This window comes from Ictidomys tridecemlineatus, chromosome 2, assembly GCF_052094955.1.
Source record: "Ictidomys tridecemlineatus isolate mIctTri1 chromosome 2, mIctTri1.hap1, whole genome shotgun sequence".
NCBI classification, from domain to species: domain Eukaryota; kingdom Metazoa; phylum Chordata; class Mammalia; order Rodentia; family Sciuridae; genus Ictidomys; species Ictidomys tridecemlineatus.
Window position 1 is genome coordinate 175,470,583 of NC_135478.1, and position 26,749 is coordinate 175,497,331.

The following is a 26,749-nucleotide window of genomic DNA, read 5'->3' on the forward strand; positions in this document are numbered from 1 at the left end:
GCATTGGCCGACTGGCTGTTAAAAACAGAAGCAGGCCTAGTACTAGAGTTCAGAAGCCCTGGAGCTTTTCCCTACTGATTAATGAAAATGTAGCGGATTCACCAGATTCTCCAACAGTTTGGAGGGAAGAGGTGTGTGCCTCTGCGATTGGTTCCGAAATTACTGTATGATGTGTCACCCAAAAGGAAGCTGAGGGACACACTGTCACCGGAGTTTTCTCAATTGCTCAGATACTGGGAATGAAATCTACCTGTTTGATCAGGTGGAAAACGTGGTATTCTAGGAATCTTTCATATTTCCCTCCTGGGGAAATTTGAGCTGTGACTCACTCAGTTCATTGTTCTCTCCATGACTTCCCTGCATATCCTACGAGTGGCCACCTGGGGGCACCCAAACAGTCCATCTCAGAGGGAAGCTGGAGTCATTGAAATCCACCCTTCACAGCCTTCCCTCCCAGCTTCATTATCTTGACTTTGTTGCCACACTGGGTTGAGTAGAGGACTGATCTCTTTAGTATGCAAACAAGAATAGGACCTCCCTTGGAGGGAAGTGGTTAGCATTAAATGGGCTAGTGCCTGCAATATTTTTTTTAAACCTAATACCACATCTGGTGTGTGACAAGTGCTCAGTTCCTTAGTACAGCCCTTAAGCCTGGAGTTGTGGTGGGTCAGGTGCTGACAACACCACAGAGAAGGCATTAGCTTCCATTCACTTCTATTCTGGGCTCTCTTCCCCCTTTCTTTCTCCTCTTGGAGATACCCTGAGACCATCTCTGTTAGTTCAAAAGTCTTCATTTTGGCAGCTTGCCAGCCATGTCCTCAAGAATGCCCTGTGACCCCCCCACACACACACAGGGCTATCCAATCCTCTCAGCCTCAATGCTTTCCAGTGCAGCTCACAATTCGCCTACGTTAGAATCTCCTGAAACTTCCAAATTGGAGTTTCTGGGGACAGGACTTAGGAATCAGCATTTTAATGCATTTTCTAAGCAAATCTGATATAGTTTGAAAATCTGATATATTCTTAGTAAGAATTTTTTTAAAAATAGAATATAGTGGAGACTGATCTCAACCAGATGTTTAGGAGGGAAATTAGCTGATTATCTGATTAAAGTGATTCACACTGAACTGTGAACAAATAAACTCCCCTTTCAGGAAAATTTGCATGCTGACATTTTGCAAGCCTTAATGAATTTCCAATTAGTGAAATGTGTAGGATGGATATTTAAAGAAAAACTACCTAATCTGTGCTCCAAGATTCAGGGGAAGCCTTTATATGCATGTGAAAATCAAAGGATCCTCAGTTTAGCAGGCCACTCCTCCTGCTCTAAAAACCACCTGATATTTCCCCCCCAAGAATTCTGAATAGTGAACAGGAGAAGAAAGCATGGAATGGAAAACAAATGAGGGAGAATGGGATATTGAGCAAAGGTTACAAGACAGCAAAGGGGAGAGGGATGAGGAAGGAAACCCTGTCAAATGTCCCCAGCTCCTCATCAGTGGTAATTGCTTTGTAAGGGTCCGGCGAAACGTCGGAGTAAGAGACCACAAGAGACTGTCTTATGCAAAAGCAGAAGGGTGGGTTTATTTGGAGACCAGCATGCTGGGGCTCTCTCTATAGCAAAGAGAGATAGAGCCCTGAGAACAGCTTGAGCAGAGCTTATATACTTTCCATGGAGAGGGCAGCGAGAGAAGTTACATTTTGTAGTTTGGCAGTTGGGGACAGCTCTTTCTGGGAACAAGATTAGCAGACAGTCCACAGTTAGGGACAGCACATTTCTGAGAACAAGATTAGCAAACAGTTCTTAAGATTTCAACAGTGTTTTGTTAAGCATATAGAGAAACGGAGTGACAAGTACCTATTTTATTAACCTTTCATTCCCCACTTCTTTTTCTGGTTACTTTTAATCATAAAAGTGATCATTGGGGGGTGTCACATTCTGTGTCTGCTAGTGGGGTATATTGTTGTCTGATTACCATAAGTTTGATTTGTCCAATTTGGGCCTGGAGAAAGGAAACTACACGATTGAGCAAACAGGGTCCTAATATTAGCAACAATATAAGAATTATTAGAGGACCGGCCAAGGCTGATAAAAGCGTAGTTAACCAGGGGGACTGTGTGAACCAGGACTCATACCACCCTTTTTGGGTCTCTCTCTCTCTTTGACGCTCTTCAAGGCGTCTTCTTAGTTTACTCATTGATTTTTTACAACTCCAGTATGGTCAGCATAAAAACAACATTCTTCCCTCAATGCAGCACAAAGGCCCTCTTCTCTCAAGAAGAGGAGGTCTAACCCTCGCCTGTTCTGTAAAATAACTTCAGAGAGAGAGGTTAAAGATTCCTGTAAAGTTGTGATGGAGGTTTCTAATATCTTTAAGTTTTGGTCCATTGCTGTTTTAATTGGGTCATTCGTTGTGTCCCACGGACCAGGGCAGTAGTCCTTGTGCCCACCCCTGCAGCAATTCCCATTTCTAATAAGATGGCTAGAGTGAGGGCTACAGGTTCCCGGCGGAACCAGGTTGTATGTCCCCTTATTTGATCTTTAAATGAACCTGCGTCATGATAGAGCACTCTGGGAAACATCTGCACCATTACATAATTAATCACATCTGTTGACCATTTTATGAAAATATAAATAATGTTTAAGTATATAGAATTATACTGTTGTAGGGACGGACAAGGCAAGGTACCTAAGATAGCACTGAAGACAGGGAAAAGTTATATTTGGTTGCAACCGGATTCAGAGGGCATTGTTTCTGTTGTAATCAATTAATCCCCTGAACCCCAAGTTTAGGTAGTTTCAGAATTTTGTACTTAACATATAAGCGAAGGGGCTCAGAAGTTCACAGTCTGCAGAAGTTCACAAAAAGCAGTTTTTGTTTCTGTTATTTTTTTTTTTTTCTGTTCTGGGCAAGTTAACTTTTTAAGGACACCTGGGAGGGGGAGAACTTTTTTTTTTTTTTGTCAGCTGTTACCCTGGAGCCCAGTTGATAACTTTTTTATCTTAGAAATGTAGCCATCTCTGAGAAGTCCCAGCTCAAGGCCAGAGGCCTTGTTCACATATTTTGTGAAAAACTAGTAAGGGGGTGTCTAGCTTAGGAGTGCTGATTTTTCCAGCCAGTGGCCAAGTAGAACAGAGCAACATGAAAAGAGGAAGTTTATCTATACTGAACTCTTTTATAAGGACTTTTTTGCTGAAAGTCCTAAAGTCAGCCATAGTGAAGACTTCTGGAGAAGGTCAGTTAAGACTTTCCTGTGGGCCTGGTATAGAGGGGGAGGACGGGGAAGGTGGGGCTGAGAGCAGCTCCGTGGATCTGAGAATGAGGAAGGAGAGATGTAAAAGAATAATGGGAAAAGGGCTTGGGATTTTCCTAGCAACAAAAACTTGAGTAGTAGAACAGGTAGAGCAGAGGGGAAGACTGGAGTGAGTATCCCAAAAAGCCTATGAGGGACTTTAAATTTTTAGTAACCTGTTTTTAGTAATGATAAAGCAACTTTAAAGGCCATTTTCATTACATCTTGGATAGTCCTGGTGGGACCTGGTGTGGGCACTGACAGGAGAAGAGAGGAGTGAATGGGTGGACAGATACCTTAGTACCTATTACTTCAGCAAGGGGGCAATGGTCTGAGAACTGGCAGAGGTTTGGGTTCCATTAGGTAGCCCCTGTATGTTTACATCCTTATGACTTACAGAAGAAGTCGGTTTTTCCCCCACACAGCCGTGACTGTTTGTGGCTTTGATAGTCCGCCGAGCAAAGATAGTAATCTAGGTTAACCAACTTGTATCTGGCTCTTGTGTCCCTACATCCATAATGTTTGTTTCTATTATCTATGGTATGGAAGGGATTTAATGGAATTTTAGTGGGATCCTCTTCATCAGGGATACCCAATAGGAAAGACCTATAGCCAACTGACAAATGTCTGGGTGGAGAGATGGCCACCAGGTACCTAAGGGGGCTGTATGTGAGATAGACCATACTTCCTGTCCAGTAGGATTTATGATCAGCCATTGCTGCTGAACGGGCTGATGAGGGTTAGGACTACTGGTGGCCAAGGGGAGAATCTATAGCCCTATCCACACTGCGAATACACAATTTGAGAGGGTTACCAGTCTTTTTTAAATTTCAACCAGAATCTGGACAGGGCGCAGGCTTGAGATGAGAGGCATGGATCCAGGAAGTGATTCCGTCTACCTTTACCTCTGTAGGTGTTATAAGTAGCACCTGGTATGGTCTTTTCCAGCGGGGTTCTAGGGATGACACCTGATGTCGTCTTACATAGAGGAAGTTTCCCACTTGATATCGGTGTGGAGTTCCTTTGTTCCCAGGTTGGTAGGCAGTGGCCAGATGTTTCCACAGGTATCACTGAGTTTTTTTAAAAGCTTTAAGTCTGTCAAGCAAGGGGGTGTGAAAGGAATCGTTAGGTCTTAGAGTTGGGGTCAGGTCCCTTATTGGAGGAGGGGCACCATAGAGAATTTCATAGGGGGTGAGGTTACACAAAGAAACAGAGGGAGTATTTCTTGCATGAAACAATGCATAAGGCAGGAGCATAGTCCAATCTTTTATGCTGGTCTCTAAGCTTAATTTTGTCAAGGTCTCTTTAATGGTTCTATTCATTCTTTCTACCTGTCCTGAGCTCTGGGGTCTGTAAGCGCAATACAACTTCCAATTAATCCCCAGGGTCCTGGCTAACCCCTGACTTACCTGGGCCATGAACGCCGGTCCATTATCGGACCCTATTACCTTAGGCAGGCCGCATCTTGGAAAAATATCTTCCAGGATCTTCTTGACCACCATTTGCGCCGTTTCTTTTTTTTGCGGGGAAGGCTTCAATCCATCCTGAAAATGTATCTACAAAGATTAGGAGATATTTAAGTCCATACCTTGCTGGCTTAATTTCAGTAAAGTCCACTTCCCAGAATTGTCCTGGTCTGGTTCCTCGAAGGCGCCTTCCTATAGGAAGCTTGGAGGGGTAAGCATTAACCAATTGACAGACCCGACAGGCTTTTGTTACTCGTTCAGCTAATTTTTTTCGCTGTGAGCTGGTTAGTGGAAAACTCTGTTCTTGATCTTTTAGGAATGCCTGCAGTTTCTTTGAACCAAGGTGAGTGAGTTGATGTACATCCTTAATGTAGTGTAGGGCTTTCTGAAATTGCAAGTTGGGTTCAGTGTTGTCAAGGAGTTCAGTGTCAGTGTCCTCAGATGTTAAGTTGTCGGGGTGCTCCAACGTAGTTAAATCTCCTGACTTATGTTCCCCCGGTGTGGAAAGTGTTAACATGGTTAACTCCATTTAGGACTGCCAATTTAGCCTCTTCATTTGCCCTCTTGTTAGATGGGGGTGGTATCTGCACAACGGTTTGTTTTCTGGGCTCAGTGAGCCATCGTTTATCGCCCCTAAGGGAATAGTTCAGGAAGATTACTTCTTGCTGGCAAATTTGGGCCTTTTTGACAGAAGCTCTATACCCAAGTTGAGCAAGCTCAGATAGTAGTGCTTGGGTCCCAGACTCACAGTTTTCCTTGGTGTCTGCTGCCAGTAGCAGGTCATCCACATATTGGAGTAGGGTGACTTCAGGGTGCATGGTTCTGAAGTTATTGAGATCTCTGTGGAGGGCTTCATCAAAAAGAGTGGGGGAGTTCTTAAATCCCTGTGGAAGTCTGGTCCAAGTTAGTTGACCAGATGTTCTGGTTTTTGGGTCTACCCACTCGAAAGCAAACAGCAATTGACTATCTTTATGCAGAGGCAAGCAAAAGAAAGCATCTTTTAAGTCCAGGACAGTATACCATTTTCGCTCGGGGTTAAGGGTGCTAAGCAGATTGTACGAATTAGGTACTGTGGGGTGAATGTCCTGCACTCTGTTGTTGATCTCTCTTAAGTCTTGAACAGGGCGATAGTCCCCGGTTCCTGGCTTTTTTACTGGTAGCAGGGGAGTGTTCCAGGCCGATTGACAGGGCCTTAGGACCCCTAAGGCCAGATATTTCTGAATATGGGGCCTTATCCCATCTTTAGCTTCTTTGCTCAGAGGATATTGTTTAATATTAATTGGGGAGGCTGAGGTTTTTAATTCCACCATTATTGGAGGTTGTTTCACAGCTAGGCCTAACCCAGCAGTTTCTGCCCAGGCATCTGGGTAATCTGTTATCCATTTCTGGGATAGCTTGCCTGTTTGATCAGTCTTGGGGGGTGTGAAGAGTTGATGTTCATCTTCTACTGACATAGTTAAAGCCATGACTATAGGAGTTTTTACTGAAGGATTTAGAAATTCCATTTGGGGGCCTTCAGGGTTAAAAGTTATTCTGGCCCGGAGTTTGGTGAGCAGATCTCTGTCCATCAATGGGGCTAGGCATTCTGGGATCACTAGGAAGGAGGAAAGAGTGATGGACTTTTCTTTTCCCCAGATCCATGGTCCTCTTAGTTGTCCAAGCCTAATATTTACTGCCATTAGCCCCTTGAACTTGAGACATTTTAGTTGATAGAGGGCCCATTGGGGCCTTAAGGGCTGAGTATACTGCCCCTGTATCCACTTCAAAGTTTACTGGGGTCCCCTCCACTTTAAAAGTTATCCTGAGCGCGGGGAGGGGATTCGAGTCCCAACTTTCCTAGTCATCCTCCAAAGTTAGAATGGCTGGTTGGCATGGCTGTTTCTTTCTAGGGCACTCTTTGACCTAGTGTCCTTTTTCTTTACAGTAGGCACATTGATCTGAGGCCAGGTGTGGCTTCTGGCGTGGGCCCAGGTATCCCTTTCTGTCTCCCTGTCTCCTAACTTCTGACCTATTTGTTGTTGTGACCAGGACCTTAGTCAATGCCTCAGTCTGTCTTTTGTTTCTTTTATCCTCCCTTTGCTCCCTTTCTTTCTCCCTCCTTTGTTCCTTCTCTTCCGCAGTTTCTCTCTTATAGTATACCTTCTCGGCTTCTCTGACTAAATCTCTCAAAGTCATATCTTGTAATCCACCTAAGCATTGTAACTTTTTTTTTAATATCCAGGGCAGCTTGCCCAATAAAGGCCATCATGACAGATGCCTTTTGATCCTCTGCCTGAGGATCAAAAGGAGTATATCTCCTATATGCCTTCATAATTCTCTCCAGAAACATAGAGGGTGATTTATTAGGCCCCTGAATAATCTCTCTTACTTTGGTCAAATTAGTTGGCCGTCTAGCGGCTGCTCGGAGACCCGCTATTAGAGCCCGGCAATAAGTGGACAGATGCTCCCTACCTTCAAAGGTGTTGGGGTCCCAGTTAGGTCGGTTCAAGGGGAAGTCGGCTTCGATTATGCTGGGAAGTTGTGTCGGTCGCCCATCTGGTCCGAGGATATTTTTTCTTGCTTCCAGGAGGATTCTCTTTTGTTCCTCTGTCATGAAGAGAGTACCTAAGAGTTGTTGGCAGTCATCCCAAGTAGGCTGGTGTGAAAATATCAATGACTCGATCAGACCTGTGAGCCGGGTGGGGTCCTTGGAAAAAGGGGGATTGTTATTTTTCCAGTTATATAGATTTGAAGAGGAGAAAGGCCAATACTGGTAGACTTGCATTTCTCCACCATGGCCATCCTCTATCATTGGCCCATGAGGACGGAGGGGAAGTATCACGGGGGCTTCAGGGTTTTTAATCATTCGCTGCCGGCGAGTTCCTTTAGCCGGGCCAGCTTTCTCCAAGGGAGGAGGGTCTATGTGTGACTCAGGGAAGTCATCTGAAGGGTGCTGGGCTTGCTTAACCTCCTTTAATGGTGGAGAAGCTGAGTCAGCAACAGGGGAATCACTTAGAGGGTGTTGGGGGTTGGGGAATGGAGGCAGGGGATAAGGAAAGGGAGGAGAGTCCAGCAGAGTCAAATCTTGAGACTCAGGGAGAACAAAGGGTGGAGGAGGAGGTTTGAGAGATAGAATCGTAGGGGGAGGGGTAGGAGCAGGAACAGGGACAAGAAAAGCCTTCACCCAAGGAGGAGGAGATTCACAAAGGTCCTGCCAAGTTAAGATATACGGCTGTTGATCTGGATGGCTATGTGGTCCCAGCTGAAAGACAAAGACAATATCTCTGACTTTTCAAATTAGTGGGGAGTAGAAAGATCCTTCTGGAGGCCATCCAACTCCAAAGGCGGGCCATTCTGTAGCACAGAGAGTCTGCCAGGTCCGGCGTTTTACTGAAAAAGAAAGATTCTGAGCCCTTATGCGGACTTCAGCCCAGTGATCAAGGGTCAGGGACAGAGGCGTGGAATGACTCTGTCCCATAATGAAAGTTACTTTAACAAGGACAGGGACAATACAAACGTGACACAAACATGGACACACAGTAAACAATAAACGTGTAACACAAATTTAGAGGCAAAGATTAAATCAGACAGTGAATTCAACCTGAGAGAAAGAATAGATGCCGGCAAGACCAGACGGGTTGGCAGCAGAATACAGATGAGGGCACCTTGTCCCTCCCAGATGGGGGCACCTCCGTTCCCCCCCAGAGTCTCCCAAGGCGTCCCTTGAGGAGACGTGGTCTGTGGCTTCAGGGACACGTCTATCCACCACCGCCAGGGAGAACTTACGCTCTCCACTGACAACCACACTCTGCCAACCCAAAACCAGAAAACCAGAAGGCCCTGAGAACTTACGCTCTCCAGCCCAAAACCAGAAGGCCCTGAGAACTTACGCTCTCCAGCCCAAAACCAGAAGGCCCTGAGAGCTTACGCTCTCCAGCACAAAACCAGAAGGCCCTGAGAACTTACGCTCTCCAGCCCAAAACCAGAAGGCCCTGAGAGCTTACGCTCTCCAGCCCAAAACCAGAAGGCCCTGAGAGCTTACGCTCTCCAGCCCAAAACCAGAAGGCCCTGAGAACTTACGCTCTCCAGCCCAAAACCAGACTCTGAGCGATCGCAAAGGAAAAACAAGAAGGAGAAGAAGGAGGAGGAGGAGACGAAAAAGAAGAAGATAAGGCGCCTTACTTACCCCCCTAAAGAGTCTTGTTGAGGTCTCCCTGTCCGGCGATGCGCAGTTCCCGGCCAACACACCAAATGTAAGGGTCCGGCGAAACGTCGGAGTAAGAGACCACAAGAGACTGTCTTATGCAAAAGCAGAAGGGTGGGTTTATTTGGAGACCAGCATGCTAGGGCTCTCTCTATAGCAAAGAGAGATAGAGCCCTGAGAACAGCTTGAGCAGAGTTTATATACTTTCCATGGAGAGGGCAGCGAGAGAAGTTACATTTTGTAGTTTGGCAGTTGGGGACAGCTCATTCTGGGAACAAGATTAGCAGACAGTCCACAGTTAGGGACAGCACATTTCTGAGAACAAGATTAGCAAACAGTTCTTAAGATTTCAACAGTGTTTTGTTAAGCATATAGAGAAACGGAGTGACAAGTACCTATTTTATTAACCTTTCAGCTTATATAAATGTAGCACAGACTGATGAACAAAGGTCCAGGCTGCGGTCATTTTCACTCTCCCCCTGAGAAGATCACAACTGAGACTTTGATTTTATTTGTTATTTGGGTTATTTTTAATATGAAGCTGCCCAGTGAGTGGAGGAGGGAAAGTATCCCTTTGCTCTTTCTTGTGGCTCCCAGATCATTTCTCCTCCCTCCAAAGGTGGATTCCTTCTCATTCTACAGTCTCTCCATGAATTCTTCCAATCTCATGGTTTTAAATACTATCTCTGCAACTGATGACTCTCAAATATCTATTTCTAGTTCCAGGTCTCCCTTCAGATCCAGATCTTTATCTAATAACCTATTCTATATACATGCTTGAACATCTCACTTTTCCCCCCAAAAAAATGTTTCTCCCCCAATGTTTACCATTTCAGTAAATCACACCCCACTCATCCAAATGAACCAAAAAATTGAGGATCGTCATAAGTCTCCCCCCACCCCCACCCCTCCCCCGCACACAACATACAAACACATGAATGAGCTCCTTAACCTATCACCAAATCCTACTGGCTATGTCTTAAAATTGCATCTTGAACACTGTAACCAATTACCTGACATTAAAGAAATGCATCTTGAATCTGACCCCCCTCCCACTGTCTCTACCAGGACTGTTCTGATCCAAGCCAGCATCACCTCTCACCCACACCACTTCATTGCCTCCTAACTGTCCTCTCTGCCTCCACTCTTACCCCTTACCTCTGAGTGCCACACTGCAATCATAATTCTGCATCATAATTCTTGTCCCCTCCTCCCCCCTGGGTCCCACCCTTGGCATTATGAGTAAGTACAAAATGCCCTCCCATGGCCCAAGAGTCCTACAGAAATTGCACCATCCACAGTGGCTCCATCTCTGATCCCCAGCCACCCTGGCTTCCCTGCCTTCCTCCTGCCCTGGCCTTTGCTGCTGTTTCCACCTGGAAGGTGGACAGCCCCTAGATCTCCTGCTTCCTCACTTCATTCAGGAGAATCTTCCCTGACCACCTACTCCTAAATATCAGCTGTCCACCTGCCCCAATTTGCTTTTCTTCATAGTACTTAAAACTACCTGATACATTTGTAAAGTCTCTTTCTGCCCATTTGAATATGAGCTTTATGAATGCTGCTACCTATTGTCTTTTGTCCACCACTGAATTTCCATGCCAACACATCGTCTTGAGACTTGCTTAACTTGTTGAACAAATGGAACAAATCTAAGAAAAAGCAGCCGTGTGAGTAAGGATGGTTCCTGACTGTAAAGTTTGCATCTAAGTCTTACTTATTAGGGGAGCTAGAAGAAGGAATGAAGTTACTGGTTCCTTTCTTTTACCTCCTTGTGTTTTTTATGGGCTCCTCCAAGAAAAGCCATGCTCCTATTTTGTTCCAATTAATGGTCATTTCTGGAGTTCTGGACCTCCTTTTTGCACACATAGAAAAAAACTCTTCTTTATTCCACACGTTAAGTGCTCAAAAATTATGCATTCACAATTACCAAATCACGAACTTGGCTTTTACCCATTTACTGAACATAAAACACAGCTAATGAGATTAGGCAATAGGAAGCTTTTCCATTGCAAAAATTATATTAATGGAGTCTCCCAAGGGCTAAGCTGCTCTCTCTGAAAGTTAAGCACATACCAGAAATCACATTAAAACTCTTTCAGTCCTCCATGGGTCTCTGAGGTCAAAGAAGGGAAAGACTGATGTAGCTTTACAAAGCAACTCACTTACTATCTACATTTAGCTGAGGATGTGGGAGAATCTGCTTTGTGACTTTCTTCCTGTGTCTTAAAGAAGTCCATAGTGTTTTCTCTTTTAATGCCAAGTTTGTCATGTTGGCAGTCAGTTCCTCATAAATGTTACCCACAAGTATAAGCATTGAGTTTCACCAGTGGTCATCAGATTACCTCCATGGCACACAGCAAGAGGCAAAATGGCTCCCTTGTAGGAAATAATTGCAGGGAAGGGCAGATGACTTATATAACTCATTTTGTAAGAACATTATCTGAGTGTGAGTTTCCCTGTCACCACCTTCAAAACAAGGGCTCAAGTGTCAATAGTTTGTTTAGGAAGTGAACAGAGAAAACAAAGAGAGGGAGTAAGAGACTAAGCTGGGAATGGAAGGGCTGTCAACAAAGGGTGAGTTATTCCCTTGGTCTGTTTTCTGTTGCTATAACAAAATACTTGAGACTGTGTGATTTATAAAGAGTAGAGGTTTATGTAACTCACTGGAAAGTCCAAGAACATGGCACTGGCATCTGGCAAGAACCTTCTGGCTCTTACCATAACATTATGGAGGGCTCCATATGGTGAGACAGAGCTAGCATGCTAGCTTGGATCTCTCTCTTCACTGTCTTACCAAGCCACCAATGCCATCATGGAGTACCCACCCTCATGGTTATCTAATTCTAGCTAGTCCCAAAGGCTCCAGATATCATTAACATCTGAATTTGGGAATTAAGTTTCCAACATACAAACTTTGGGGGACACATTAAAGCCATTGCTGTTATCAAGCAAGTCATTACTTGAACACTTAATCCCACTGGGGAAGTCAGCAAGGGAAATGATACTATACATTAATTCTCATCAGTCAAAGCCTGAGGACTGCTGGGGGTAGGGAACATTGATTTCCCAGCACTTGCAGTCTGCCCCATGGGTAAACAGAGAGAAGTCTGGTGGCCTTGCAAGTAGATGAACAAAGAGACTGACAGTCAGACATTGGCCCAGTGGGCACTGAAATGGTAAAGCCCAGAGGGAAAATGACAGAGAGCCAACAGCCTCTGCTGTGAACATTGCCTTTTCCAAAAAAAACATTTCCTCAACATGGGTGTTCTCCCATAAAGTCGTCTTGTGTATAAACAAAACTTAATGGGACAACTGTGGAAAGATTTCTATGAGAACTGAAATGTCAGAAGCAGGTCATCTTGGTTCAGGCAGAGTGGACTGGACCTATTGATGATTTCAAAGTTGTTTTGCGTTTTGTTTATAACACTCTCAACAGCTTGAGAGTCCAACAACTTATAAAGAAAAGCAGATCCAGTACCTCTGACTGGAGAAACCAACCCTGGGAGCTGACACTTCCTCTGTGGCGGCCATCAGAAGGACAGCTATCTGCTGTGGGAGGGCCCTTCCTCATAGAACCACTCTGTCCACTCTTTCTGAGACCACACACCTTGGATATATGTACACATACATACTTGTTCACGTGGGGGACCATGACACTAGAGAGGTAGCATTGATTTAGTTGTTTTCATGTTCAGGCATATCTTTAAGACAGCTCTCCCCCTCGAATAGTAGTAAAAATGGATAATAGATAAGTATACATATAGCCAGGTGCAGTGGTGCACATCTGTAATCCCAGCAGCTCAGAGGCAGGAGGATAACAAATTCAAAGCCAGACTCCGCAACTTAGTGAGTCCCTAAGCAACTCAGTGAGACCCTGTCTATAAATAAAATACAGAATAGGGCTGGGGATGTGGCTCACTGGTTGTGTGCCCCTGAGTTTAATCCCCAGTAACCCCCCACCAAAAAAAACAGAGAAGTATACATATTTCACAGCAAACAGGGCCCACTGTGTGCAAGGCATTCTACTAAGTCATGGAGATTACAGAGATGAAGAGCCCAGTGCTTGTCATGGAGGCATGCCCAGTGTCAGTAAGGAAGATATCTTGAAAGCAGATACATTATAAAACATTGGAGTCATTGCTACGTATATGAATTGCATGAACAATCATGTGTAGGGTGTAGAAGGCAGAGAACTTAAACTATCCTTTGTAATGTTTGGAAAGCACTCAGAGAGAGCCACTGGATATTTGAGATGTGTCTAAGTCTTCTAGGAAAAGGAAGAGGGAGGTTGGGAGGTTTCCTTCTAACTTATTTTCATTGATTAATCTGCTGTAAGTACCCATATTAACTTTTTTCCCCCTCCTATACTGAGCATTAAACCCAGGGGCACTTTACCACTGGGATGTATCTCCAGCCTTTTTATTTGTTTGTTCGTTTATTTTTTAAGTAAATGGACACAATACCTTTATTTTGTTTATTTAGTTTTTTTAATGTGGTACTGTGGATCAAACCCAGTGCCTCATGCGTGCTAAGCAAGCGCTCTTCCACTGAGCCACAACCCCAGCCCACATCTCCAGCCTTTTAACTTTTTGAGACATGGTCTCATTTAGTTGCTGAGGCTGGCCTTGAAGTCATCCTCCTGCCTCAGTCTGCTGAGTCTTTGGCATTACAGGTATGCACCACCATGCCAGGTCCCGTATTGACTCTTTTTTTTTTTTGCATTTGTAGTACTGGGTATTGAACCCAAGGCTTCATGCATGCAAAACAAACACTCTATCATGGTGTTGGGGATGCAAATCAAGTCAAGATGGTGCCTAGCACTTTGCCAGGAGGAGTGGTTTGTGAAGCAACGCCAGCGAGCCGTTAAGATGATGAGGATTCCTTATTGGCTGACTGCTGTATCTAGATGATGTTAATTGAGTCAAGCTGTGTGTAATTAGTTAAGTATATATACCTCTGCTGTCCAGCAGAGAAGTGGCTCCTGCTACCTCAGGTGCCCGCTACTTTGAGTTCTCGCTCAGTTCCTGCTGAGTTCACTGGCAATAAAGTAGTTCCCGCTTCAACCTTCAAGTTGCTTGTCACCTCCCGGTTATTTTGCCCAGCCAGACTGCGGCACCATGGAACTACATACCCAACCCCTCCCCCACCTCCATCTTGACTTTTAAAAAGTCAAGCTTATGTCAGATTGTAATGGTAAAGGTGGAAAATAAATGAACAGTCATGTGATGTCTTCACCTCAAATAGAGACAAGTTGAGTCCGATCTGACTAAATTCATAGAGGAAACCAGAGAGGTACAGGTATGCAGGTCATAAAATGGAAAGAGAAAAATGGCAAGGAGGAATAGGAAAATCCTTACTTTTCTAGGAGACTCAACAGATATTATCTAAAATTGATTAAGGATTAAATAGGGGAATATTAAGATATTACCTAGACTATCCAAGTAACTACTATAATAAAACTAGAAACTGTTGAAAAAGATCATCTAAGGAAATAGAACTGGGTATGAGAAGGAATGAAATGGAGTGACTCTTTATCACAAGAGCACTTGTACTGTTTGGGTTTTTAATACTATACATATAAATTACAGAGTAATTGTAATTTACAAAGTAGAAATTTAAAAATTTAAGCTGGTCCTGGGCTCAGTGGTGCACTTCAGCAGCTCTGAAGGCTGAGGCAGGTAGGAGTTTAGTAAGTTAAAAGCCAGACTCAGCAACTGAGCAAGATCCTGTCTCCAATTTTAAAAATAATAAAGAGCTGGGAGTGTGGCTCGGTGGTTTAAGTTCCCTGGGGTTCCATCCCTGGTTTAAAAAAAAAATTTTTAAAGTCAAGCTGGTACACACTCCCTGATAAATTGCACCATTTCAAAAATTACGTTCAAATAGTTATTAGCAAGTTACCCTAATTGCATTTCCTAGAAGTGTTCTTCCCTCTTCTCATCTAGTCTTGGAATGAAGCAATACCTAAGAGAAGTCTTCCCCTGTCCCACCCCTGCAGAGCAGGCTAGAGGCTAGAGTCATCAGTCATCAGCCCTGGTGTCCTAATCCTTGGTCCATCTCCATCCCCCATATTATAACTCTGTACAGCTCAGGGGGGGGAATGCCCAGTTACTGCCTTGAACAATAGTCGTGCCCCAGAACACCTGGCTCTGTTTACATGTGGAGCCGAAACTCAGAGACCAAGTGGCTGTGTGTGTGTCCCTTTAGAATAGTGAGTCCTGCCACTCTGTGGATTCTGAACAACTGCCTTGGGAAACCCTCGGTGCCCAGAGCTGAGATAAACTGCTAACATGGAGGGAATGATTCCCGGCCAGAGATCATGGGAGGAAAGCTCTTCTGAAACCGCCTTCGGCTGACAGCCGGCCTGCTAGGGGCTGCGCTGAGGCCAGGTCTAGGTGCACAGAGAGAACCACCCTTGTGCTTTGTGCATTCGTTTTACCTGAAATAGACTGAATGCAGCTCCTGGGAAGGTGCTGTCAAGGGAGGAAGTCCAGTGAGTATTGCTTGTTCTCTCCTGCTCAGGCTAAGGAGGACAGGACCAAGGCACCAGGAAGCCCACCAGCTGTGCCCCCATGTCCCTTGCCCCAGGCCTGCTACAAAATAGGTGGTTACTGAAGGTTGGATTTTTTATTCTTCCACAGTAGTATTTCTACCATGGCTACTGACACATCTATCGTAGGATAAAGAGAAAGCTGCTGAGCCACTCTGCAGAGCTGGGTGCCTCGCCTATGTGCCCTCAGCTGTCCTCTCATATAAGAGTCATCCACTTATTAAATTCAGGTCTAATTTGAATGATGCTTGTGTTTTTTTGTTTTTGTTTTTAGTAATGGCACTGGGGATTGAATCCAGGGGTACTCTATCACTGAGCCACATCCCCAGCCCCTTTTTATTTTTTATTTTGAGACGGGGTCTCATCAAATTGCTCAAGCTAGCCTTGAACTTTCTGCCCCAGCCTCCTGAGTAGCCAGCATTACAGGCATGTGCCATCCTTAGTTAATATTCTCGTACACTGGTCCAGAATCATTCCCTTGAATCACAAATAAAATCAAGGATTGGTTAAAGTTGGAAGCCTTCCTGAGAACCAGAAATCTGTTCCCTGTCTGTGTAAGAAGAATGTCCTATTACAGTGAACAAGCAATGGACAAAAAGAGAAATGGTATGTGCTGCCAGGAGCATTATTCAGCCCTATCTGTGACAGCCACCAAAGGCAAGAATAATGAAGAAAAGAGATATGGTGTAGACAGGTTGATGGGAAATGTCTTACAGTAACTTAACTCTGGCCCTGCTCTGCCTTGATCCTGGGATCGCATTACACTCATAGAATCACTGAACACAAGTTAATCCTGCTTCCAGGAGTCTTGAGAAAAAAGAAATTAGAAGTTACTCTTTTCTAAGTTATGACTTTTCTAAGTTATGACTTCTTCCGGTCCTTATGAAAGAGTTATTTTATAATACTCTGCAGATTGATGGAAGACTTTCTTTTCAGTATCCATTCATTCATTCAACAAGAATGCATTGTGAAAAGGACATTGTATGCATATATGAAAATGTCCCAGTAAAACCAATTAATTTGTATAATCAATAAGTACTAATAATTAATTTAAAAAAAAAAAAGAATCTTTGCTGGGTGCAATGGTGCACGCCTATGACTCAGGAGGCTGAAGCAGGAAGATTGCAAGTATGAGGACAGCCTCTACAACTTAGGACCTTATATGAAAATAAAAAATATAAAAGTAGGAAGAAGGGAGGGAGGGAGGAAGGAAGGAAGACATGGTTTGGTTTTCCCTTTGTTAGGCTCAGAGTGTTCAGACCATCTCCTAATCACTCATTTAGGGAAGCAAGTACAAATCCATGAAGACACTGAAAATGGTAGAATGTTTCACTTTAGTTTCTTTCCAACGCATTTAATTTTCAAAATAATAGCACATTTCCCCCTAGTTATAAAAGTAACACTTGCCAGCTTACTACAAAAGAAAAAGAAGAAAATTCAGATTTTTTTTCTGAATATCTGAATGTTCTTCAAAAAGTGAGAAACCTCCTAAATCTACCATTCAAAGCTGAACTACCATTATGTGATTTTTAAAAATGGAATCAGATTATACACACTATTTCTTATTCTGCTTTTTTTGTTAATGTCATAGATGTCACTCTTTAATACAGATCTATGCACTCATTTTAAATGGCAATATAAAAGTGCCACAACTAATTTAACCAGTCTCTTATTAGGACATTAAAGTTAACTTATAACTTTTTTTCCTGTGATAAACAATCTCATGCATACAACTTTTTCATATTGTTTTCATAGTGTATTCAGAGCATTTTTATAAATATTTATTAAATGCTATTCTTTGGACTTCAAGTTCACAACCCAATATTAATTAAGACCCCAGTCTCTCTCTGTGCAGAACAGAGAAAGAGAATGTAGACAAGTCCATCTCAGGACTCAGAATTGTCTGTGGGAGGACTCAAAAGTAGAATGCTCAAGAAACCGGCAGAGCTAAATCTTGTCTGTCTCTGCCTCTTTTTATCCTTACCATGATCTGGTTATTACTCAGAGTCATGATCATTGAATTCATTTTCTCATTGGTGTAATGGAATTAATAGACTAGGATTACAGCTCAGTGGCAGAGCACTTGCCTACCATGTATGCAAAGCCCTGGGTTCAATTTCCAGCACCACAAATAAATAAAATGGAAATAATTATATCACTTGCCACTTAGAGGTATTTATAGAGATTGAATAGCCAAATGTATGGTAAGTACTTAGCACAGTACCTGGCTGCCAATTAGGGCTCAGTAAAGGGGTAGCTCTTGTCCTCTTAGAGAATCCTTAAAGTCCCAAAGATCTCTCAGTGAACACGAACACAGCTGATTTCTAAGGAAGATGTCCTTATCAGGGACATGATTTAACTCAGGGTATGATAACATCCACCAAACAGAAAATGATCCTCCAGGGGATTTATCCCAAACACAGTTGTAGGTTCAGCACTTGAACATTGTCTTTGGCACTTGTAAAATTCTCAAGTGCATCCTTACAAATAATCACTAAGAAATTACATGGAAATTTTGTTTTACTCTTTGTTAAAATAAGAAAAAACTTCATAGGAAGGTCTTAGAAACATTTTTTTTTCTCATTTCTACTCTATTTGATTCCTACCCCTTCCCATGGAGGGTGAGTGTCATTCCTCAATATCACCTTGTAAAACATGTGTTATGTCCACTTTACAGATGAGAGAAACAACGCCAGAGCAAGTGAAATATAGTAGCCATAGCTAGAAAGTAGCCCACCCAGGATTAAAGCTTTTCTCTGCTTCTAAAGTTGAGGTGCTATCGAGATTCAGCAGCTTGGGAGGCTGAGGCAGGAGAATCATGAGTTCAAAGCCAGTCTTAGCAAATTGGTGAGGCACTTAGTAACTCAGCAAGACCCTGTCTCTAGTAAAATATATATATTTATATTTCTTTTTTAAAAAGGGCTGCAGATATGGCTCAGTGGTTAAGTACCCTGAGTTCAATCCCCAGTACCAAAACAAAAATGAAAAAAAAAATATTGCAGATTCCATAGGGACCCTAAAGTCTGCACATTCCCAAATACCCAGGTAATTGAGATCCAAGAAGGCACAATTAGAAAAACAATTAGGAGCCAGGCATGGAGGCTCAGGCCTGTAAGCCCAGCAATTTGGAAAGGTAAGGCAGGAGGATTGCAAGTTCAAAGCCAGCCTCAGCAACCTTAGTGAGGTCCTAGGCAACTTAGATTCCCTACTGAAAACTTTCATGCACCTCAGGATGAAGCTATTTGCATATTTTGGATAGTTCTAACATACAAAATACATCCCAGGCCAGGGTTGGGAAACACCTGGATTTGTGATGTTGTATTTGTGATACTGTATTGAGGAAGCAGAGGGATAAAGAGTAGTTTTCAAACTAATGTTTCGCTAGGGTGGTGAAACACAGACGAGGGGCAGAGGGAAAGGTCTGGAAGGGTGGAGATCAATGGAGATCAATGGTGGAGATCAATAGTTGGAGCCAATGCACCCAAGTCTGTTTTGCATTCAGAACTGGGATTCCCAAAAGATTCACTTGAAAAAGTTTTTAGGGGGGGACAAGGAGACAGAACCTGAAAACCAGTAGGGACCGAACACCAATCTAGGTCAGAAGAACTAGTTTCTAACCCCAACTCTTCAGCTAACTAACTGGGTGACTTTGGGCAAATTGTTTCATCTCTCTGTGTCTCAGGATACTTACTTGCAAAAATCAGGTAAGTAGAGTCAATGCTTGTTTTAGTAAGCTAGGATCACCATAACAAAATGCCACAGAATGAGTAACTTAAACAGCAGAAATTAATTTTCTCACAGTTCTGGAGGCTGGAAGTCCAAGATGGAGGAATGGCAGGGTTGGATTCTACTGAGGCCTTTCCTTGGCTTACAGGTGGTGGTCCTCTTGCTATGTCCTCACATGGCCTTTTCTCTGTGCACACACACCCTAGGAGTCTCTTCCTTTTCCTGTACAGACACCAGTCCTATAGAATCAAGGTCCCAGCTTAAGACCTCTCTTAACTTTATTTGCTTCCTTCAAGGCCCTACTTCCACATACAGTCACATTGGAGTCAGGATCCAACATGTGAATTGGGGGAGACAAAATTCAGTCTGATAAGGGGTGAAAGGGCAAAATGGAAACCAAAAACAGGGAAGGGAGAAGTTCAGGAAATATCTCCCCAGGAAGCAAATCAGGATGGGATGTGAAACTTTGAGCAGGCTTCTTCATCCATTTGAAAACTAGAGGAAGGGCATTTCCCACAGGAGGAGCAAAGGCCCAGAGTTGCACCCAGCCTATTTATAATCAGAGGCCAGAGAACAGTCTGAGGGGCTGGCAGAGAAAGAGAAGAAGGCCACAGGAGGGCTGGGGATATAGCTCAGTTGGTAGAGTGTTTGCCTCACATGCACGAGATCCTGGATTTAATCCCTAGCACCACCAAAAAAAAACAAAGCCATAGGTGGCCTCATGAGCTACTGTGCAAAGCAACCAGAAGTACTGACTAATAACGAGGCTCTTCTAAAATATCTGTGTACTTCTGCATTTTAGAAAGTCCTAAAATTCTGCAGTTCAGGCTATCTCTGTCTTTCCACTTCTCCAATCTGTGGCTCTCCAATGTTCCTGTTGGGTTTACACAGCTACTAAATGCTCTAATTCTTGGTTACTTCTCTGGTGGGAGGGCAGGCTTCACTAGATCTTGATTATAAACTGCCTTCTGCAATCTGTGGTCCACTTTTCTTTGATCTGGAGAAAAAGCCTACATCATACTCGAATGTCATATTTTATCACAACAGACTCCCATTGCAGTGATTAGGACAAGGACTATTGAATGGGTGATAATAAAGACATGTAAGCCTTCGGATCCAGAGCTCCCTTCCTACTAAAAACTCATTCAAAACCATAGGTCTGTGCACTAAGGAACAAAAAGCCTCACAGCTTCCTGGAGGAGAGAATGAGATTCTGTTTTAAAGAGTTGTGTCTTGCTGAGGCTTGGGGAGTAGTTAGAAAGGAGAAAGGGAAACATCAGTTGGGTCTTTACAAGCAATTATTAGTAATCTGCTTATTAATAGAGTTGATTCTAGTTCTCTCTGAGAAATTTTCAAAAGGTAATCCTTTTCCTATTATAAATTCTATGCTTAAAGAGGATAACTATTAAAAAAAAAAAAAGCAACTAAATGCGCAAATACGGAAATGTCTATATACACTCTCCAGGTAATATAATTAAAATCTCTCAAACCAGAAAAAAAAACTATCCATAAAGATAGTAAACAAAGATAATAATTTGATTATTGAATAAAAATTCAACCAGTTCAGGTGTGATGGTGCACACCTATAATCCCAGTGACTTGGGAGCCTGAGGCAGCAGGACCAAAAGTTTGAGGCCAGTTTTGGTAACTTATAGAGACCTTAAGCGACTTAGAGAGACCTTGTCTCAAAATAAAAAAAAAAAAGAATTAGCTGGGCCTAGTGATACATGCCTGTCTGTAATCCTAGTGACTGGGGAGGCTGCTGCAGGAGGATCACAGGTTCAAGGTCAGCCTCAGCATTTTAGGGAAGGCCCTAAGCAATTTATCGAGACCCTGTCTCAAAATAGAAAATAGAAAGGGCTGGGGATATGGCTCAGTGGTAAAGCACCCCTAGCTTTTTTTTTTATTGGTTGTTCAAAACATTACATAGCTCATGACATATCATCTTTCATACATTTGATTCAAGTGGGTTATGAACTCCCATTTTTACCCCAAATACAAGTTGCAGAATCACATCGGTTACACATCCACATTTTTCCATAATGCCATATTAGTGACTGTTGTATTCTGCTACCTTTCCTATCCCCTACTATCCCCCGTCCCCTTCCCTCCCATCTTCCCTCTCTACCCCATCGGCTGTTGTTCAATTCTCTCCCTTGTTTTTTTTCCCCTTTTCGCGTCACCATCTCTTATATGTAATTATGTGTAACAATGAGGGTCTCCTTCCATTTCCATACAGTTTCCCTTCTCTCTCCCTTTCCCTCCCACCACTCATCTCTGTTTAATGTTAATCTTTTCCTCATGCTCTTCCTCCCTGCTCTGTTCTTAGTTGCTCTCCTTATATCAAAGAAGACATTTGGCATTTGTTTTTTAAGGATTGGCTAGCTTCACTTAGCATAATCTGCTCTAATGCCATCCATTTCCCTGCAAATTCCATGATTTTGTCATTTTTTAGTGCTGCATAATACTCCATTGTGTATAAATGCCACGTTTTTTAATCCATTCATCTATTGAAGGGCATCTAGGTTGATTTCAGAGTCTAGCTATTGTGAATTGTGCTGCTATGATCATTGATGTGGCAGTATCCCTATAATGTGCTCTTTTAAGGTCCTCAGGGAATAGTCCAAGAAGGGCGATAGCTGGGTTAAATGGTGGTTCCATTCCCAGCTTTCCCAGGAATCTCCATACTGCTTTCCATATTAGCCGCACCAATTTGCAGTCCCACCAGCAATGAAGCACCCCTAGCTTTAATCCCAAGGGTATCAAAAAGATGCCACTGGGTGACTAGGAAGGTTTTCCGCTGGGAAACAGGAGTACTCGCTCCCTTGATGTTTACAGTTAAAAGAGATGTCTCCAGGTTCCTTCAGAAAGATATTCCTGGGGCTGGGGATGTAGCTCAGTGGGAGAGGGCTTGCCTACCAAGTGTGATACCCTGGGTTTAGTCTCCAGCACTGCACAAAAGGAAAGACAGACATTCCTGGATCCAAAAGCTGGCAAGAAGCGGGCTGGAGTTGTGGCTCAGTGTTTAGAGTGCTCACCTGGTATGTGCAAGGTGCTGGGTTCAATCCTCAGCACCACATAAATGTAAAATAAAGATATTGTGTCCACCTAAAACTTAAAAAGAAATATTTAAGGAAAAAAAAGCTGGTAACAGTCTTAGTTTCTTAAATGATTCACATATTTGTTTTTCTTTCTTCTTTTCTTTCTTTTTTTTTTTCTTGTCAAAGTGGTTTTTTCCCCTGTTTGCATTACAACTATATATAATGGTGGGATTCATTATGACATATTCATACATGTACATGATATGACAGTATAATTTGACCAATTCCATTTCTCCTTTTCCTCCCCTCCTCACTCCCCTGATCCCTTTCTCCACTCTATAATCTCTCTTTAATTTCCATGAGATCCCTACCACCACCTTTCTTTCCCTTTTTCCTCTCTAGCTTCCATATATGAGAGAAAACATGGGACTCCTAGTTTATTTTGCTTAACACAATGTTCTCAAAACATTACTACCTTTATCCATTTTCCTGAAAAATGGCATAATTTCATTCTTCTTTACGGCTGAATAAAACTCCACTGAAGATTTATACTTATTTCTAAGAATCAGAGAAATAACTTGCAAGTTTTCTAAAGTAAATGCTCTAAGAAAAGGAACATAACTCTCTTCCCTTATTTTCCTTTTTTTAAAATATCTTTTAGTTATAGGTGTATGCAAAATCTTTATTTTATTTTTATGTGGTGCTGAGGACCAAACCCAGTGCCTCATGCATGGTAGGCGAGCGCTCTACCTCTGAGCCACAACCCTAGCCCTCTCTTCCTTTACTTTCAACAGGGAGAATTAAGCCTCTTGTTTTAAATTTTTATTTGTCTTTGCAACATCAAGGTAAAAATTCCACTCCGAATGATAATAATCACACAAATGACAGGCATAGTTAATATATCATGGACTTGCTATGTGCAGTAACGTACATAATGCTCACAGCAGCACTATGCGGAGAAACTGGGCCAGGTATGAGCCAAAGGACACAGAGCTGGTGAGCAGTCAAGCTGGCCACAACCAGACAGTCCGGCTCCACTGTTCCATATCTGAACCATTGGGCCATCCTGTCACAGGAAAAAGTAAATACATGATTTGCAGGATAACATATGTGTATAGCATTTCTAGAATGAGTTAGTGATGCTTAAACCAGTATGCATTAAAAAAAAAAAATACTGCCAGCATTTACTGCACTCTTTCTATGTGCCAGGTTTGCACACAAAGTCACAAATATAAGGATCAATTTTGATCAATCTTCAGAAGGGGCTTCCCTATCTTTTGAATAGGGAAATTGACATACAGATTTTAAAAAAAAAATTCTCTGCAGTTACCCAGCCAATAAATGGTAAAGTTAGAGTTTAAAGGGAGAATGGCTCCAAATATCCACACATAACTATTAACTGTGTAAGACCTATCATCAAGGAGACTGATTGACTCTCAAGATGGTGTTGGGAGCTAGGGTTGTGGTTCGGTGGTACAGCGATTGCCTACCATGTGAGGCACTGGATTTGATCCTCAGCACCACATAAAAATAAACAGATAAAATAATTTGTGTCCATCTACAACTAAAAAATGTATATTAAAAAAGAAAAAAAGATGGTGTTGGAAAGGGGAAGAAAGCTGATAGACAGACCTTGTTGAGAGAGAGTAGCTCAGGCAGGAAGAGAGAGAGGGACAGAATACAGAACAACCAACTAATTCAATGTTGGTGGTCTCCCACATAGAAAGGAGAGGAGCTGAGAGTGTTAATGGAGTTAGTGGAGAATTACACACCACAATGCATAATGAGCCAAATAGGGAGGGGAAAAGATCCTTTAATGAGCAAGCCAAGCAAGTGACTGGGAGTGGGCTAGCGCCTCAAAGAACTCTCAGCACCTGAATTTTGGAAATACAGAGTTTATAAAAGCAAAAACCACAAGAGTATAGGTCAGAAAAGACCTTGTTGAGATTATACATCTTGATTACATGAGAGAACTTTGAGTATACATTTTACAGTCATTTTTGTTATACATCAGGGCCACAGTCAGGGACTCAGGAAGGACCTACTTACTGTCAACATAGATATAGCTGACAGGAGGCTGTAAAGAAAACCTTTAAAGCAAGCATAAAATGGAGTCAGATCAGAACAAAATGGCGTTACTCTGGTTCTTTTACATTTCAAGAGGAAAATGCATGAGGCTGAATATTCAATGGCAACAAACAGATGAATTTTTGGTATGAGAAGCCAATTCATATTTGGATCTCATGATGTACAATTCCATGTGTAGTAATACCCCATTTAGTTTTCCTTTTATTTCTGTTTTTAATGGATTGTTATGACCACGGGGTGAAGTGTCAGAGCAGGATCTATTTTATGGAATGAAAAATTCAGGAGAGGTCACAGAAGTTGCTGAGATAGGAAAGGCACTTTCAGATCCCCTGGTCTATTAGTTCTTGTGACCTGCACTGAGGATACTATACTCACCCTGCCTTCCACCTGTCTCTTGGATTTCAGCAGTGAACACCTTTTGGCCAATAGAAAAAAAATGGAATGGCTTTAAGTAAAGAATGTCAGTGAAAAATATTAGGATTCATAAACCAGCAGCAACACCCTATTCACGGTGCATGGGTGAGGCCTACCACGTATTCTTGCTTTTCACAGGTTCCACAGTATTCCTTCATGGGGAATAGAGGGGGAAGAAGAAGAAGAGATATTCATGAGTTAATCAATATTCCTTCTCATGAATGACTTCAGAGAAGCGTGTATGTTGTCAAACTCCATTGCCTACAGGAAGAGCATGACATAGTGGAGGCCTGGTGCTCAGGCTATTTTTTGCTCCTTCCCAGCAAAGAAGCTCTACCTAAGTGGTCAGAAGAGTCTTAGCACTTATCCACTTATCCTCCATCCTTCCTGTGTTGAAATCAGTCCATCAGATCAGAAAGTCATTAGAAGGAGACAGAGAAAGAAAAAAAGAGACACAGTGAGAAAGGTAGAAAACACAAAGAGAAGGAGAAGAACCCCCTTGGGAAGAAAGGAGGATACAAAGTGTCCCCCAGCTGTCTCAGGTGGGACCTTTTCACCTATTTCATGCTGGAAAAAGTTACTTTTAAAACCAAGTGATAAAAGCCAGGCATGGTGGCACCCACCTGGAATCCCAGCTGCTTGGCTAAAGATGGAAAGATTAAGCCAGTGAGACCCTGTCTCAAAATAAAAATACTGTGTGGCCCTTTGGTTAAGGTAAGAGGTGTTAGAAAATATAGAAAGGCTGGTAATTGGAGTATGGCTTCCTCTCCAGCTACCTCCTGACTTCATTGCAGTGAGGGACTGTGGGCAGGGCATGCAAGTAAAGACCAGCAATGACAATGGACCCAGGTCTTCACCAATCCACGGATCAATTACAGAAAGACAAACAACTACAACAAATTCAGAACCTCTAACCATCTATAAAGCTAATGTGGATCAATCTGAAATCAGAGTCTGCATTATACCTTAATGCATACCAACAGGATATTGTGAGCAGTTAGTCTGCTTGTGGGACAAACGATGGCCCAAGGAGAGACCTGTAGATAGACCAAGAAGTGGAGGTTGCAGGTTGAGCTACTGCTCCTTTAGAAGTTGTATGTCAGGAAGAAAAATGAGTTAAGAGCAGTAGCTCAACTTCTGACCTATGAGAAGTGTGCCATCCACACATGGCATTGCAATCTATTTAATACAACAAACCTAATCCACTGTCAAAGAAGAGGGCATTGGTCCACTATTCCAAGTGTCTGTACCTGTATAACAGAGTACCCCAAAACTTAGCAGTTTAAAACAATAACCATTTTTATTTTATTTCACAATTGTTTGGGTCAGCAATTTGGAAAGGGTTCCGCTGGACGATTCTTCTACTCCATGTAGCATCAACTAGAATCATCTGGTGTCATTTGGTTGGTGGCTCGGTGGTACTGGAGGGTCGAGATGGTTTCGCTGACATGAGGCTCCTTGGCGGGGACAGCTAGAAAGCTTCATTCAGTTGGGTCTGTCTCCTGCTCCACAGAGCACCAGGGCCTCTCCATGTGGTCACTCCAGAAGGGCAATCAGGTATCACAATACTCAAAAGATGGCCCACATCACTAAACATCAGAGAAATGCAAGTCAAGACCATTATGAGATATCACTTTATACCCTCACAGATACAATGGTACTATTTCTTAAAACACATAAAATGACAAGTATTAGTGAAACTAGAAGACACCAAGAACCACTGTACACGGTTGGTGGGATTGTAAAATTATGCACCCACCATAGGAAATGGTGTGGAGATTCCTAAAAAAAAAAAAAAAAAAAAAAAAACCTACCATTTTTGAGTACATATCTCAAAGAACTGAAAACAGGGTCTATTTTATTTGCAAACCTATGTTCAGGGCAGCAGCACCATCCACAATAGCCAAGGGAGAGAAGCCACCCAAAGCTCCATCAACAGACAAATGAATAAACAAAATACATTATAGACATACAATGGAATATTAAA

General features: G+C 42.7%; 1 protein-coding gene and 2 long non-coding RNA genes across 5 annotated transcripts in view; 1 reads left to right on the plus strand and 2 right to left on the minus strand.

Moving 5' to 3' along the window:
• The window catches only part of LOC110597581 (LHFPL tetraspan subfamily member 3 protein), a 518,310-nt gene that overhangs the window by 483,731 nt on the left and 7,830 nt on the right, over window positions 1-26,749 (plus strand). The gene's annotated exons all lie outside the window — the stretch shown is intronic.
• LOC144375406 (uncharacterized) lies at window positions 1,560-9,352 on the minus strand. The gene is made up of 2 exons (XR_013435170.1): window positions 5,509-9,352; window positions 1,560-4,962 (listed from the first exon to the last, which is right to left on the minus strand). It is a non-coding gene; the product is annotated as an uncharacterized LOC144375406 (long non-coding RNA).
• The window catches only part of LOC110597582 (uncharacterized), a 38,773-nt gene continuing 38,067 nt past the window's right edge, over window positions 26,044-26,749 (minus strand). The window contains exon 2 of the long non-coding RNA XR_005736479.2: window positions 26,044-26,351. This is a non-coding gene — a long non-coding RNA (uncharacterized LOC110597582). The remainder of the gene's footprint in view (window positions 26,352-26,749) is intronic.